The sequence below is a fragment of the Pithys albifrons genome, chromosome 8 (assembly GCF_047495875.1).
Source record: "Pithys albifrons albifrons isolate INPA30051 chromosome 8, PitAlb_v1, whole genome shotgun sequence".
Lineage (NCBI taxonomy): Eukaryota > Metazoa > Chordata > Aves > Passeriformes > Thamnophilidae > Pithys > Pithys albifrons.
This window is the reverse complement of record NC_092465.1, coordinates 19,945,801-19,960,082: the sequence shown is the minus strand read 5'-3', so window position 1 is coordinate 19,960,082 and position 14,282 is coordinate 19,945,801. Positions and strand designations below refer to the sequence as shown.

The 14,282-nt window shown below is 38.6% G+C and overlaps 1 protein-coding gene across 5 annotated transcripts in view; it reads right to left on the bottom strand.

The window, feature by feature from the left end:
• Positions 1-14,282, bottom strand: part of B3GALT1 (beta-1,3-galactosyltransferase 1) — a 188,759-nt gene that overhangs the window by 28,674 nt on the left and 145,803 nt on the right. For 3 of the 5 annotated variants that reach the window (XM_071562598.1, XM_071562600.1, XM_071562599.1), the window contains one exon: positions 1,956-2,171. The exons of the other annotated variants lie outside the window; for them this stretch is intronic. The gene's annotated coding sequence lies outside the window, so the exon portion shown is untranslated. The remainder of the gene's footprint in view (positions 1-1,955; positions 2,172-14,282) is intronic. 5 annotated transcript variants of the gene reach the window in all.

The window sequence follows — 14,282 nt, the reverse complement described above, 5'->3', positions numbered from 1 at the left end:
CAGATAGTAGAAATAACTGTCCATAAATGCTTATTAATGCAAATATGTCTCCAATACTTTAGAGCATTTTATTATGAATTTTCTATTTTGGACTAGAAGTTCTCTTTGTATTCTTTGTTCTCTTGTTCATTTAGCCTGTGAAGTTAAGCATTGAAAGTTCTGCTGCCAGGGGGTCAAGGGGAGATGTGTCACCAGCTAGAAGTCAAATGGAGTGGTTTTAATTACTGTGTGCTTATAATTTGATGAACCTCCTCACAGGGCAGGTGTAATAGGACCTCTATTCAATTTTCTCTAGATTTCCAATGTCCTTGCCATGCTCAAACAGAGCACTGACATTTCTGTCATCGAGTTTTGGTTTAGAAGCCCAAACTTGAGGTAGCTTGAAACAAATGATTTTTTGAACTTTATGATGATGATTAAAGAGAAAAAAAATTTTTCCCTTTCCAGAACATTAATGACAGACCAGATGATGCGTCTTTCATACCAGAAATAAGATTAAGCACTTTGAAAGCCAAGGCATATCAATAGAAGTGAAATTGAGCTTTTCAGAGCAGACTATCCAATCATCTTACACAGTAAGCAAATCACTCTGCTCAGTGATTTTATACTGTGCAATGTTTCTGGAGTGCTGTTGCAAACTTCATATCAACCTCAAGCATAAGGCACCATACGCTTGCTTATAGGAATGATCTTATTAGGGACAGCTGTACAAGTGACAAATCTGCACACAGATTGCCAAATAAAGCAGTACAAATTCTATGCAGAAGCTGTGCTATTTAAACCTTTCAGTTTTCTGAAATATACTTCACTAATGATGCTCGTGTTGTGATTCCAATAATAGATTACATCCAATCACTTCAGGATTTTAAAGCTAGTCTGGGAAAACCTCAGAAAATATAATTTATCCAGCATTTGCAGTCAGCTGTTGTAAGTGAATTGATATTCATTTCCTCTTCCGTGAAACTTTTTGGATCACTTTTACCATTTGGTCATGAATTTGGGAAGAGTGACGCCAGGCCATTCTGTACTCTTCACACAACCGGCTGCTGTGATGTTTGCTATCTCTGCCCAAGGTGTATAGAACAACATTAACTTTCCCAAAACTGGAGACCTCCTTCATCAAATTGCAACCTGTTTTTGTACCTCAAACCAAGCAGAACTATGTTGGAGCAAAATTCCACAAGCAATCCAAATTTTCTTCCTTAAGCTACTAAGCCACTGGGTACCTTTTCTTTTAAACCTTCTGGAAATGAAATAATGACATTTCAGCACAGAACATTATTTAAAGTCTAGACTTGACATGTAACTTTCCATATTTTTAAAGTGTTCATATTTTTAAAATCTTCTTCACCTTCATGGTCAGGCAATTTTGCAGGATGGAGAGATAGGAGGGTATTGCTACATAGTTGCTGGGTTTTGCTTTCTAACTTACCAGTAAGAAAATGTTGTTGCTTTTCAGAATATAAAACTATACTTGTTTTTTGGTGAAGGCTGCAAAATTGGGGACTTGTGGAAGCTGTGGTGTATGTTTAGTTTTTTTCAGGCAGGGCTGGACTTCTGTTTCCAGTTTGTGGCCAACAACAACCATATGGCTCCAGCACAGATGATGGACAGGGGGAGCTGAAATTTTGCCAGAAAAATACTATTTTGCCTTAACTGGTTGAGGCTGTGTCTGCAAATTGACTTGCCCTTACTGTGACCTGCTTTACTCCTCTCATTCTTCCTGAGGAAAATGGGTCTAAATTCTGCATATATTATCTAAGGCACTTTGAATGTTTGTTTCACATTATCATTGGAGACTTATCAGCTGGTTTTAATCCTTAGCAAATATGGTTTAATAGAAAGCACAAAAGGAAAGAACAAAGTAATCTAAATCTCCACATGGATTTGCATCAGTGATGCAGTATAGGCAAATACATCCCCCAAAGCTGTAGATCCCCAATTAAAGGACTTGCCTTATGCATGCTGGAGTAGCAGGAGCTGTCAAGTCTGCAGTGGTCCTCTGCACTGTTGCTGTTGGCTCACAGGGCTTTGAGCCCCTCCTAAAGTTTGGTTCCCAATGGGATCTTCACCCTGCAGTGACTGAGAAGTGTGGTGGGTGAAACAGCTACTTCTTGCTTCTCCTCACTCGCAGGCTCTGCCCTTGTTGGAAAGCACCAGCAAACAGATGTCTGTATGAGAAAGGAAGAGGAATGTTCCCTTTGAGTGTCATTTTTTCAGATTTCCTATCACTGAAGCCTGACAGGAACTTCATTATAAATAATTGCTGTAATTTTCTGTTGCCAAGTTGTAATGCAAAATGCCTATGCAGGTATTTCTATACATTTACAGTATTGTCTGACAGTTGGGGACTTTGTAAAGAGGGAACTTGTGAATTCTGGGTGATTTTATGAAGTCATTGTAACAGGAATGTTTTGATAGGAATGTCCCCCATGATATGCTGTCAAGGCAGTGTCGAGCCTCTCAGAACAGGAGTGAGGGCTGGCCGAGAAGGTGGTGAAATGGCTGCTGAGCAGCTTTTCAGAACATGTGCAAATTCAACCTCTAAAGATTGCCTGAAGAGCTTGGAGTAGTTCTGTCCTTTCATTGGAGTTGCAGCAAACCCAAATTGTACTCCTTATTTAATATTCTAACATTTGCTTTAAAACACTGTTTTATTGGTTAATTATATAGCATGCCTTTATATGTTCTCTCTCTATAGAAAATATTTCCAAAACAGTTTGTAAGTTTTCCTTTTCCATTACCTGATTTAAATGAAACAGGAGAGCCTTAATGTGCTGTAGCTGCCTTTTAACCTTACAACGCAACACAGCACTATATGTTATTTTTTGTTAACTGGATAGTTTTGTCAGTACCAAATGAAAGTGCTAACAAATGAAAAACACTAAAGCAGCTCTCAGTAACACGTCATATATTATCATTGCTCCTTTGACAAAATTTATCCGTTTGCTCTAATGTAGTAAGATCAGTCTTACCTCTCCCTTCCAAACATTGTCATAGTATTGTAAATAGCACTTACAGTGTTCTGTATATATATTATAATTGCACTTAGGCTGGACTTGGTCTCATGCTTCTTGTTTCACTGAAGTCAATGAGGTTATGTGGTTAAGTGAGAGCAAAATGTACTCCTTTCATTTAGACTAAAATGGCAAATTACAGCTCTGAGAGCTTCTGGGAACATAGTGAAAGTCACAATAAAATTAAATTATAATTTATGCATTGATCTGAAATGGGAAACTTTGAGTGCTCAGGAATTTTACAGAAAATTGAAGTGACTAGTGTTGAATTTTGGGCCTGTTTTTTCATTGCATTTTTACCACCTCATTACACCTGATTACAGAATTTGAGATCTGGTATTGCTTCTCGCAAAAGAGGAAAGTAGTTTTTGTCTAATGACAAAAGCAGAAGTGTTGGACTCCATTTTACCAGAAAGAATTTTAACAAAATAGTTGAAGGGAATAAAATTATTTTTGTAAGATTGTTTCTTTTTGAACACAGATATGGGCTGAAGTTAACAACATTTCATAACACAATACAGGAACAGTGACTTCATCTTTATCACTATATTAATTCTGTATGAAGAAGATTGTAGTTTGCACAAGTCAGTATGTGTTCATCTGCATCAGATTTGCAGCCAAGACTTGCCTTTTTCCTATCTCAGCTTTTTCTGTTCATATTATGGTATTCTCTGTTGTTACATGATGACTAAAATGGAAGATCGTATCCTCAGATTCTAACACCCAATCTAAGTGTGAAAAATCACCTACATGTATGTTTTAATGACCAGTTTGTAGGATATATTCTACCTTTTTAAATCCAGAAGTACTGAGCACTCGCAGCATTTGTGATTTATCTGGCACTCCAAAGAAGAGACTGGTTTCTTAAACCCACTAGACTTGTCTGTCCAGGTCAGAGCTGAATCTTGGACTATTGCTGAATTTTCAGTTTAGTGGGATAGATGCTGCGTGGGGGCAGTGAAGACAGTGTCCTTATGATGAAGTGAGGAAGGCTTAGACAGCCTCTCAGCAGCAGTGCCTGGTATGGTGGCACAGATAAAGCTCTGGGGCACGTGTGAGGTACAGCAACTGAGGGCAGTGGTGCAATGAGGATTTTGGGCAGATCTTGAGGAATCTGGTGTAAGGTACAACTTACAGTAAAAGAAACAGAGATATAAAGATGAATTGGTGGTATACACCACCAAGATATAAAGATGAATTGGTGGTATACACCACCAAGTTACAGGATGAGTGTTGATTCTCAATAGAAAGGCATGATTATCTCCTCTTCCTCATATGTTTAGTTTTATGTAGGAAAAAACATTAGTTTTAAATATCAGTAATATTTCTGCAAAAGTGAATACTGTGCAGAGAAAAAACTGGACAGATCAACTGCACTGACTCACCTCTACATAAGCAACTGCTACTAATACCACACTGTGTGATCTTTCAGTCAGTGGGTGGGTGTGCAGCATTGCCCCAGGTTTTACATGTGCAAAAAGTGGAACAGTGGCACCCTTTGGCTCTGATTGCTTTCTCCTGCACCCTCAGAAGCTGCTTGGGCCTTTCTCACTGCATGCTAGAGAAGTATAGTTTTACATGGGCAACCTAGTTCCTTTCAGAAAGTCACAGACCAAATAAATGCCCCCAGCTATGGCTCTACTTTTCACCTCACAGAGAGCTAATGTAGCTGGTTAAACGGATCAAAGGAAAACGCAGCTTTTTCTTGTGGCCTAGCCACAAGAAAAATAAGTTCTCTAATTGATTGGGTCGAGAGGAGCTCAGGGACACCTGCTTGGATGAAAATGGGATGTCATTTACAGCAGAGACAGGAAATCTGATCTAACACAGCTAAAGCAACTCAGGAGCCTCAGAGATTTGAGTTAAAACTGAATTTAGAGGCAAACGTGAATAGCTTAAGCTGTGAAGGGCCAACCTTTATATGCTCAGAGTCCATGTTCGTTCCCAGGCTGGTAGATAGGCTAAACCACTATAGTTATATTTTCCATGTTCAGCGGCTTTCCTAGGAAACCCTGCTCAATGAAAACAAAATCTCTGTTTCTTTCACTGGTTTTCTTAGCTGACCCCTCCACCCAGCTGCCAAATCTGGCAGGTTTATAGGTCAGATTAGGGTCCTGAACTGATTTGTTTGCCATTGTTAGTTGAAATGAATGTGAATTTGTGATGACACATGAAGCAACAATAATAAAACCAACCACATCTTCCCATACATTGGAAATTGAGGAAATCATGAGTTAAAGTTGCAGTTTGCAGGAAAAGTTCTTACATACTTTCAGATGCATTCTGCAGAGGAAACTGAACAATATATGCTTTATACACCAAGAACAACCCAGAACAGTGTTGATAATATAAACAAAAGTCTAAAATCATCTCATAATACCAAGTCTCTCTTTCCTATGCTAATGTTTGTATCCTTTCCTGCAAGTGCTCAGATTCAAGTCCCCAAAAGGATTCCCCTGGCAGGCAGAAACTGCCTCTTGCAGTTGCTAGTGAACATCTTGTATTGCTCACAGGGCTCCAGCAGGTGAGCAGAGTGGGTTTTTGTATGATGACTTACAGTCTCCATTTAAGGGCTGGTGGGAGTACCACAGCCACAGGGAACACATCAGTGCAAACATCTCTAATGTGTTCAAGAGGTGGGCAGGAAATCAGGGCCTTCCCACGGGTGGTGTTGCTGCAGGGAAGCCCCAGCAATGTCAGTGTCAGCAGCCTCCGGTTCCCTCTAATAGGAGCACAGGGGTAACCTAAGGGAGGGATGGAGTCACCCCAGGTTGTAAGGTGAACAAGTTTAAAGGATTAGCTCATGCATATTAATCACCAACATATATGTGTGGGAGAAGAACATGAGTGACTAAATCTATGTGATATTACTTGTATAACATATTTGTATATCTGTGTACCTGTAGAGAGAACTGTCTATAGTATACAAATACAGGTGGTTTGCTATGGCTGAATGACGTGATCCTTTATTTTGAACATTGAATTTTTTTTTCCTCGCTAGGATTTTAATGAGCCCCCAGGAAATGCTCCCTTTTCAGAAAGTCTGTGATTATTACAACAGTTTTCTCTGAATTAATTGTCTTGACCTCATTTTCCAGACCTTGGACAAAATGAAACTGAAGCAGTTGACAGCTACCTATTAAATGACAACTTTGCATGATAATTTATTAGTTAATTTTGCCTACTTGGAGATTGTTGTCCTTGTACCTGAAGGGTTATTGGTATTTTTCTATCTGCATTTTCCATTTATTTATGCTATTAGTGTTCTCTACACTGCTTTAGTAATATAAAATGTAGACTTTATTTTGGTTTTGTGAAGCTGTTAAATATTTTTCTACACAGGTTTTTAGTACAGGAAGGAATGACTCTGGCTTTGATTTATTTTGAAGTAAGATTCCTGAGGGCTGGATTCAATAATACAATCCTTTTGTCTTAAGTACTGCAAAGGCTCATGGCAAAGCCCTGAAAATCAATTTTTTGAGAGTCAGAGAGAAGATGCGTAACTGTACACAGGTTTTAGCAGTACAGAACTGTGAGGTGGTTTTGGGTTTTCTTTTTTAACCAGTCTGTAAATGATTATAGATTTGCTTGTTTTAATAGGATAATAATTGAGTATTTAAGGCTCAAAATGTAGACACTGTAGGAAGAAAAAGTGAGAAAATGTTTATAAGAGCAAATAAGAATATATTCATGAATTTAAAATAAAATTCCACCAAAGAAGGTTCATTAGAAGTTAAGTTCTCTCTGACAGAACTGGAAATAAAACCAGAACTAGGATGTGATTGCTGCAGTTCTGTGCTGACTAAATATAAAATATGAGTGGCCTGGCTGTTGAAAAGTGAATTTGTAACCAACTGGAGAGATAATTTGGAAGGCTGTTAGCACAGCACACACATAGAGATGGCCGGAGGCATGGGGGGAAGGAGATACATTAGTCTTGATGGCACTGCCTTGAATCCAGGCAGGGCTCCCCAGGATGGAGCTGCTCTCAGGAAAAGCTCAGCTTCTGTCTGTGACAGACCAACTCTGCATCCTTCATGGGGGTCTCCGACCAGCGGTTTTGGTGTGAGCTCTGCCTCTGCCTGTCACCGCTCTGGAGGTCTTGCCAGGCCACTGCCAGGCAGACAGAGCTGCGATGGGAGCTGATGCTGGTGCCTTACGGGAGGCTCAGCCACAGCTGGTGTCTCGTGGGGCGGGGGCTGGGGTAGCCATGGGGGCAAAGGGGCCTCGCCAGCACAGCGAGCCCCATCTCATCACATGGAATCAAATGATAAAGGTTTATAAAATAACTCGCTAGTGATGTTGTTTCCAAACTTGTGATGCAAGTTTAGGAATGAAAATGGGGGCTTGGGGTCCTTTGATTTATTCAGCCCTCTCTACATGCAGAGAAGTTGTTGTCCTATGAATCAGGTTGGGTCTAGATTTGAGTAAGGCCTGACTGTAGTTATCCCAAAAACTAAGCAGTGAAAGTGTTATGGATAATATTATGCAAAACACAATGAAAGAACTGAAGTATATTTTTGATTTGCAATGCAACAGGGAGTATATCAAAAGGTCCTGTTTTGCTTTGCTACAGTGGAACAAAGTCTGGGTTTGCAGTATGTGTATTGGTTAAATTCTACATAAATCCTTAAAACGTTAACATTGGAGTGGATTTGTTTGAACAGAATAGAGATATGTTCAGTTCATTGGAAGACTTCACAATATTCAGTGATAACTAAGCTGAAAAATAATTTAAGTAGACATTTTATTAAACATGAGAGACCTAATCCGTGTTTCAAAAATGTATTTGCATGGTTTGAGGGAATTTCTGTGACTGAAAGATGGTGAAAAAGAGGCTTAAAAGCAAGGAATTATACGGCAGTGAGACTTTAAATAGACACTATGAATTTAATCCTATAAACCCTGTATGAGTTACAGGACAGGACTTTGGCTGATAGAAAGTTTTTGTTGTCCCATTAAAGTAATTCTCCTGTATCTGTGGAGGAGATCTGAGGATTTTTGTTTTCACATTGCATTCCTGTGTAAAAACTCATCTCTGAATGGAAGTCTGTGATCACGGGTTCTCCTAAGTGCAGGTTATATGACACTGCTCTCTCCCTCTTCTTGCCCAGCCTAGTGTAATGCCCAGAGCTGAAGATGGGGCTGTACAGAGCCAGTGCTGAAGGGCAGGTGAGGGGATAGACCACATAGCCATTTTACAGCAGGGGAAAATCAGAGTAGTGAAAAGTAGTGATGCACCACTTTCAAACAATGAATTTACATGCAAGAGAGCATCCTTCCCCGTTTTCACCCCCTTCTCAGCCTGCCAGCCGTGGCACAGTGACTGGTGCTGGGCACGAGGGTGCAGTGGGAGCTGAGCTGGGCTGTCCTGCTGGGAGGCCGCTGGGAGGGAGGGAGGGAGGGAGGGAGGGAAGTGCTCGGCCAGTGTTTGCCCCACGTGTGACAGCCGTCTGTGGGACTCAGTAGGGATGTGTGAGGGTGTGCCCCTCCCAGTGCCTCAAACTGCTGCCACAGCCCGCGGGGAATTGGAAAGTTATTGTTGCTGTGGCCTGGTGTTTGAAATCTATCTCTGTGGCTGCCTTTTTATTTCTTTTGTGACCCTCCTGACTCATATATGACACAATTTAAATGAACTTTTAAGATCAAGAGGAAACCAGTTTATGTACCGACCTGCTGCAGGGACTTCATAACTAAGGGCAGATACTTCTTTTGCTTCCACTTTTTTAAAGTGAGATGGATACCATGTAAATGTTGACATTTAGAAATACATTATTTGCTAAGGTACTAGTGGGTTTGCTCACTGTTATCTTCATAATTTTGGGGTGCTAACTGCTAGCAAAGTCTCTCTTTTTAGTAGTGGTGACTACTTTTAAAGTTACAATTAGTTTTGAGTCATAAAATTACATGGAATTACGTATAACTGCTAAAATCATACATTTTAGTTTGCCTAAAAATTAGTAAAGTGAAATTCCTGGATATGTTTCACCCTAGTTGTGAATAATTTCTATGATTAGTGTGGCCTTTTTTCTCTTTGTGCAATATCAATAATTAGATCATAATTTCTTAACATTGTTTATGATTATTTACCAAAATGTCTTCTGAGCTTTTACCTTAAAGTGCTGCAATCTAAAAAAAATTATACTGTGCTATTTAATTGTGCCTGTTTGGATAAGCAAAACAATGGTTTTATTTTGATCATTGGATAAATTTGGAAGTGTTTCTAGAACAGGTTTGTGTGTCTGAATTTACCACTTTATTTCTATGAATTCTCACACATTCAGTTTTGAATTTTTTCTTCCGTTTGTGCCAACAAGTATCTGAATGTTCTAAAAAGAAAATGCTACGGAGTCTGGAGAAAATCAAGTAGATAATTCAGAATCTAAAATAAACAACTGGTCCATTTTTTTTTTTCTGAAATTGTGGGGGGAAAAGTGGGGTAATACTGGAGACTGGGCATGCATTTAGTCATTCCTAATTAGTATTAAAAGTGGAGAAATTCTGGAAATTATTCAGAAAATGTGGATTGAAAAAAGGATCAATTACTGTAATCCTTACAAATTGAACAGAGTATTGAATGAATTTTTTGCATTGATTACAAATTTTCTCTTGACTCAAGGGTGATTCTACTACTCTTTATCCCTTGACTGTTGATTTTTCTTTTTAGGGGAGGATATTTTTACATTCTTTGCTGATTGTGTGATTTATCAGTTGGGTCTCTGTAACCTCCTTTATAAACTTAAACAACTGCACAATATGGTACCAACAATTTAGCAGCTGCTGAAGTAGAATGAGGTGGGGGGTGGTGGTGGTGTTTATTTATTTATTTATTTTAAAATTTGAAATCTTCAAGTAAATTAGAGATGAAAATTTAAAGAAAGGCTATTATAACCTAGGCCCTGAAATACCTGTTATTACAGATAAAAAGGTGGGCAATTTTCAGAAAAAAAGGTAGGCTTTTTAGCAGAGAAACAACATAGTGGTGGATCTTGCATTGATGCTTGAAACAGCTTGAAATGGGTTTGGATTTGCTGGGACATTTTTGAACTAGAACCATGCTGACTTACGAGTCGACCTACAGGTGTCTCTGCTTGTGGGGTTTTACCCTGTATTTTTAAACCAGCCCATTTTAGAAATTTCTGGTTTCTTGCATAAGTATTTCATTAAATATTTATTTGCTATGCAAAAATTTAAGGCAGTTATCTTTTTTCTCATTATCCCCTTGTGTAGGTTTGCTGCTCTCTATTACCCCTGTCTCACATGGAGTTGTGAGGCACAGTGATCACTGACATCCTGCTTTTTCTCTGGATGTCACCTAAAGGGCATAGTGAGAAGGGCACTTCACGGACAAGATGCCTTTCGTTTCCTCAGGCCCCACTTCAAATGGGAAGATCTAAAGTGTCAGGTGAGTCTGACTGACTGTTACACTATTGGGATATATCAAAATTAGGTAGCCCCAAATAAATGCAACTATTTCCTGAGCAATGAGGCATAAGATTAAAGACTGATGCCCAAGTGTGAGCATCAAATTAGCATGTCACTTAGGTCTGTGGTACAAAACTAAAAGACTGCTATTTAATTTACCTATTCTAACACAGTGTGAGTTCCTGCCAATGTACTTTAGAGTTTACTAAGAGTAGTTAAATATGTACCTGGAATAACAACATATGGTGTTATAAAGAAATGGCAGACGAGAAATAGTGTAGAAATGGAGCTTTCTTCTACTTGTTTTCCACACTGAACAATATACACCAAGGCCATTAGTGCTGCAACTGATTGTGGATACTGACTGCAGTTTTACAGCTTCTGGTAAGTCTGGGGATAAGCCGACTCAGTAGTTACACAATTTACATGAAGAATATGTTGGAGCAGGAGAAACATGTTCTTGAGAAGGTGTTTGCAATATCAGACTTCTGCATTTTGCAGTGGGAACCAGCTCTTCACAGTCCAATGGTGCTTTGGGCACTCCTCTTGTGTTTTTCTTAAACCTAAAGTAAATAAAGGGGAAATTTTTCTCTGTGACATGTGTCTTTAGGAATTGCTTTGAGAGAGACATGGTCATGTTAAAGATTTTGGCAGGGGAAAGACTCGAAGGTTATGGACTAATTTAGATAGAGGTTTATTTCACAGGTAATTTATTTGGATTATTGGGATTTTAGAAGAGAGTCTAGGGAAATACATTAATTTCCTTGAAGTGACTAAAGTATATGGTTTTACAATTGTTCTCACTTTATTGAGTGATGCACCTTTCTGATTTCCTTTTAATGGCTCCCGAGAATGTATTTATAACTTAAAGAATCATGCCTAAGCTCATTATCTGAACATGTGTGTTCACTGCCTGCATGTAATCATAAAAGATAACAGAAGAAGAGTACTGTTGTGTTAGATGCAGGGATTAGGGACCTCCTTTTTGATGACCATGAATAAATACAGCTGATGGAGGATAACTGAATTCCCACATCTATTTATCTTTGTAGAAACATGGGGTAAGGATTATGAGATACATATACATGTAGAGAGGGGAAATTGAGGACATATGCTGGGCTTTCAAACAATGTAAGGAGAATGTGCATTTAAATGTACTTATGCATAGGTCTATAGAGTTGAGCTAAACACCAAAGGAAAAAAACCTCAACCAGATGTGACCCTATATGCCTCATAAACCCTACTGAATAACTGCTTTTATTGCTCTGAACACACTGCTTTACTAAATGTGATTATGGAGTTCTTAAATCCACATTGGTTCAGGGTAATGTGAAAAGAGCTCTGTCTAAAATCAGCAAGTAAATACATCCATGTTAATAGAATCTATGTCATCTAAGCTTGGCCTTGTGATTCTTATTATCATGGTTGCCTTCATCTGAAACTGTATAATTAAAATGTTCCTAATTACCAGCTTATTAGAAGGAGCTTTGAATGAAGCTGTTGAGAAATCTGGATGAGAAAATAGGATAATTTTATGGTTTCGTTGTTCTTTGTTCTTAGTGGTGCTTGCTTCATCCTCCCAAGCTCTCACTGTGTGCGGTCACTGTCCTTTGTTGCCAGGCTCTGTCCTCATCTTGTCATGACATCTGCTCACCGTCTATGTTATGGATTTCACTGCAGCGTCGTTATTCCTGATGCTGTCAAAGTTTTTTATTTTGTTTTTAAATCCAATTCAGAAGGTGCAAACATTAAAGTGAGAGTTAGTGATCATAGTCTTTTATGGGAGTTCTGCTTTGCTAGATTTCCTAGTTTTATACCATGGAACAAAACTTCATTAGAGAGCATGTAGTTGCTGTGACCTCTCCTTACACTATTGTTTGCTGGTTTCTGGTATTGCTGCAAAACTTTACAGTGAATGAGAACCTTCTGGATGTGCTCAGTGTCAGTACTAGTCACCACAGTACTGTTGGCTCTACAAAGCTGGCAGAGACAAAGCTCCATTTCTTTCTCTTCTGTTCCTTTCCTGCTGTAATTGCATTTCCTGAAATTAAGACCACCAAACTTTCTAGGGAATATATAAGATTTCATGCTAAATTTTACACTACTTCCATTTTTCTTGTCATAATTTAGGAAAATATACTCAAGGGATTGAGAAAGTGATTCAGGTAAGTTGTCAGATGGGAATGAAAACAAAAAATTTCAGCTCTGAACTTACAGAGGAGAGTCAACCCTTAGAGATAGACCCTTTTCTATTGCTGGCACTGCTTTTACTGTTCACTTTGGCTTACGAAAAACCATCATACAGAGAATGACCTGATTCTTTTTTAACCCTACCTTTTCTTTCTTTACACCTGATACTTCATGCTTTCAATACGCCCTTGTAGATATTTTTTTCTGCTAACTATTGTCCCAAAAGTAGATTGGGTTTGTGTCTTTGGATATAAGCTGTGTGAATAGTGCTCTATACAGAACATTTCATATACTTCTCTGTAAAAAGAAGATAGATAAAGAAAAAAAGATTGGGGTAAGAGCAGAAAACCATAGGGAACAGACAGGACAGACCTTCTTGATTCAGCCACCCAAAGTGTAAAAGGAAGTGCAATATTTTTTTTCCCAGAGATTCAGTTTGTTATTCCAAAATGCCTAGTGTTGTAATATCTATGGTGGAGTCCATTTTCTTAATTTCCCAAGATTTCTGCTCTTCCTTGAGATGCAGAAAAAAAATCAGTGCATTTTGAAATTTGTATTTTCTCCATTTATTGAATAAATCATCCTGACAGGAGAGGAAATAGTTGTCTCCCTGCTGTGGATATAAAAGATGCACTCATCTTTGTGCTGAACCTCTGGATCTCATGCATGTTATTGTAATAGGCTTTGTTACTGCTGAGACATGGAATAAAGCTTTCACGAAAGGTTTATTTTAAATGCACTGGCTTTTGAAGCCTAAAGTGAGTGCTGAAGTAATGAAATGTTTTATATTCAGCTTTAACACTGGATAGTCATGGCAAAAAGGAAATATTGCTGCATTCAGCCAGGTATTTTGAATTTAATATTATTTATGCTAGGCAGGGAGAATAAGCAGGGCAGAGATAGCATGGAGATAGCTGTGATTTTACTAGAATTTTGCTTTTTGGGGTTGTTTATAGAAGCTAATGTTCTTTTAAGATTTTTTTGTTTTAATGTTGCAAACTGTTATTGTTCTGTTAAATACCAATAGTGAACCTTCAGCTCATTCCAGCTTCATTGTAACTTAAGGCAGACTCCAAGCTCTGCAGAAAGTGCACATCCTTCTGTCAGACCAGACTAGTAGCCTTGAAAACTCCTTGACATGAAGGTAGCTTCTATAAATAGCAACATTAGTAATTTGAAAGGAGGGAAAATGTCTGCTATTCCCTGGAAGTTCACAGTAATTTCTTTCATTTATTGAGATGTTTTACCACTTCTCTGTCCTCTAGAGAGGTGAGCCTCTATTCAGTCTGCTCGACATCTAAAGAATGTGATATGGACAGTTATAAATGAACTTTTGGCTTAAGGGGAGACATTAGGCAGACTGAGAAGGTCAGTCCCGTTGAACCTTCTGCTACATAAAACCAGAGCTGAATTAATGTAGACTTGAGGAGCTGGACTGGTGAAGGCATAATTTATGAAAATTAAAGTGTAAACACTTCATTTTATGGGGCTTTTACAACAGGAAGTGCAGAGAATAATGGGGAATGACAGTGCCTAGAGGGGTGGTACCTAGTGAGGATTGGAAATTCAATGCCTCCATCATTTGTATAACTTAGATTTTATTAAAATCAGCAGGCATTTTACCACTTATATTCACTATGCTGATATCCC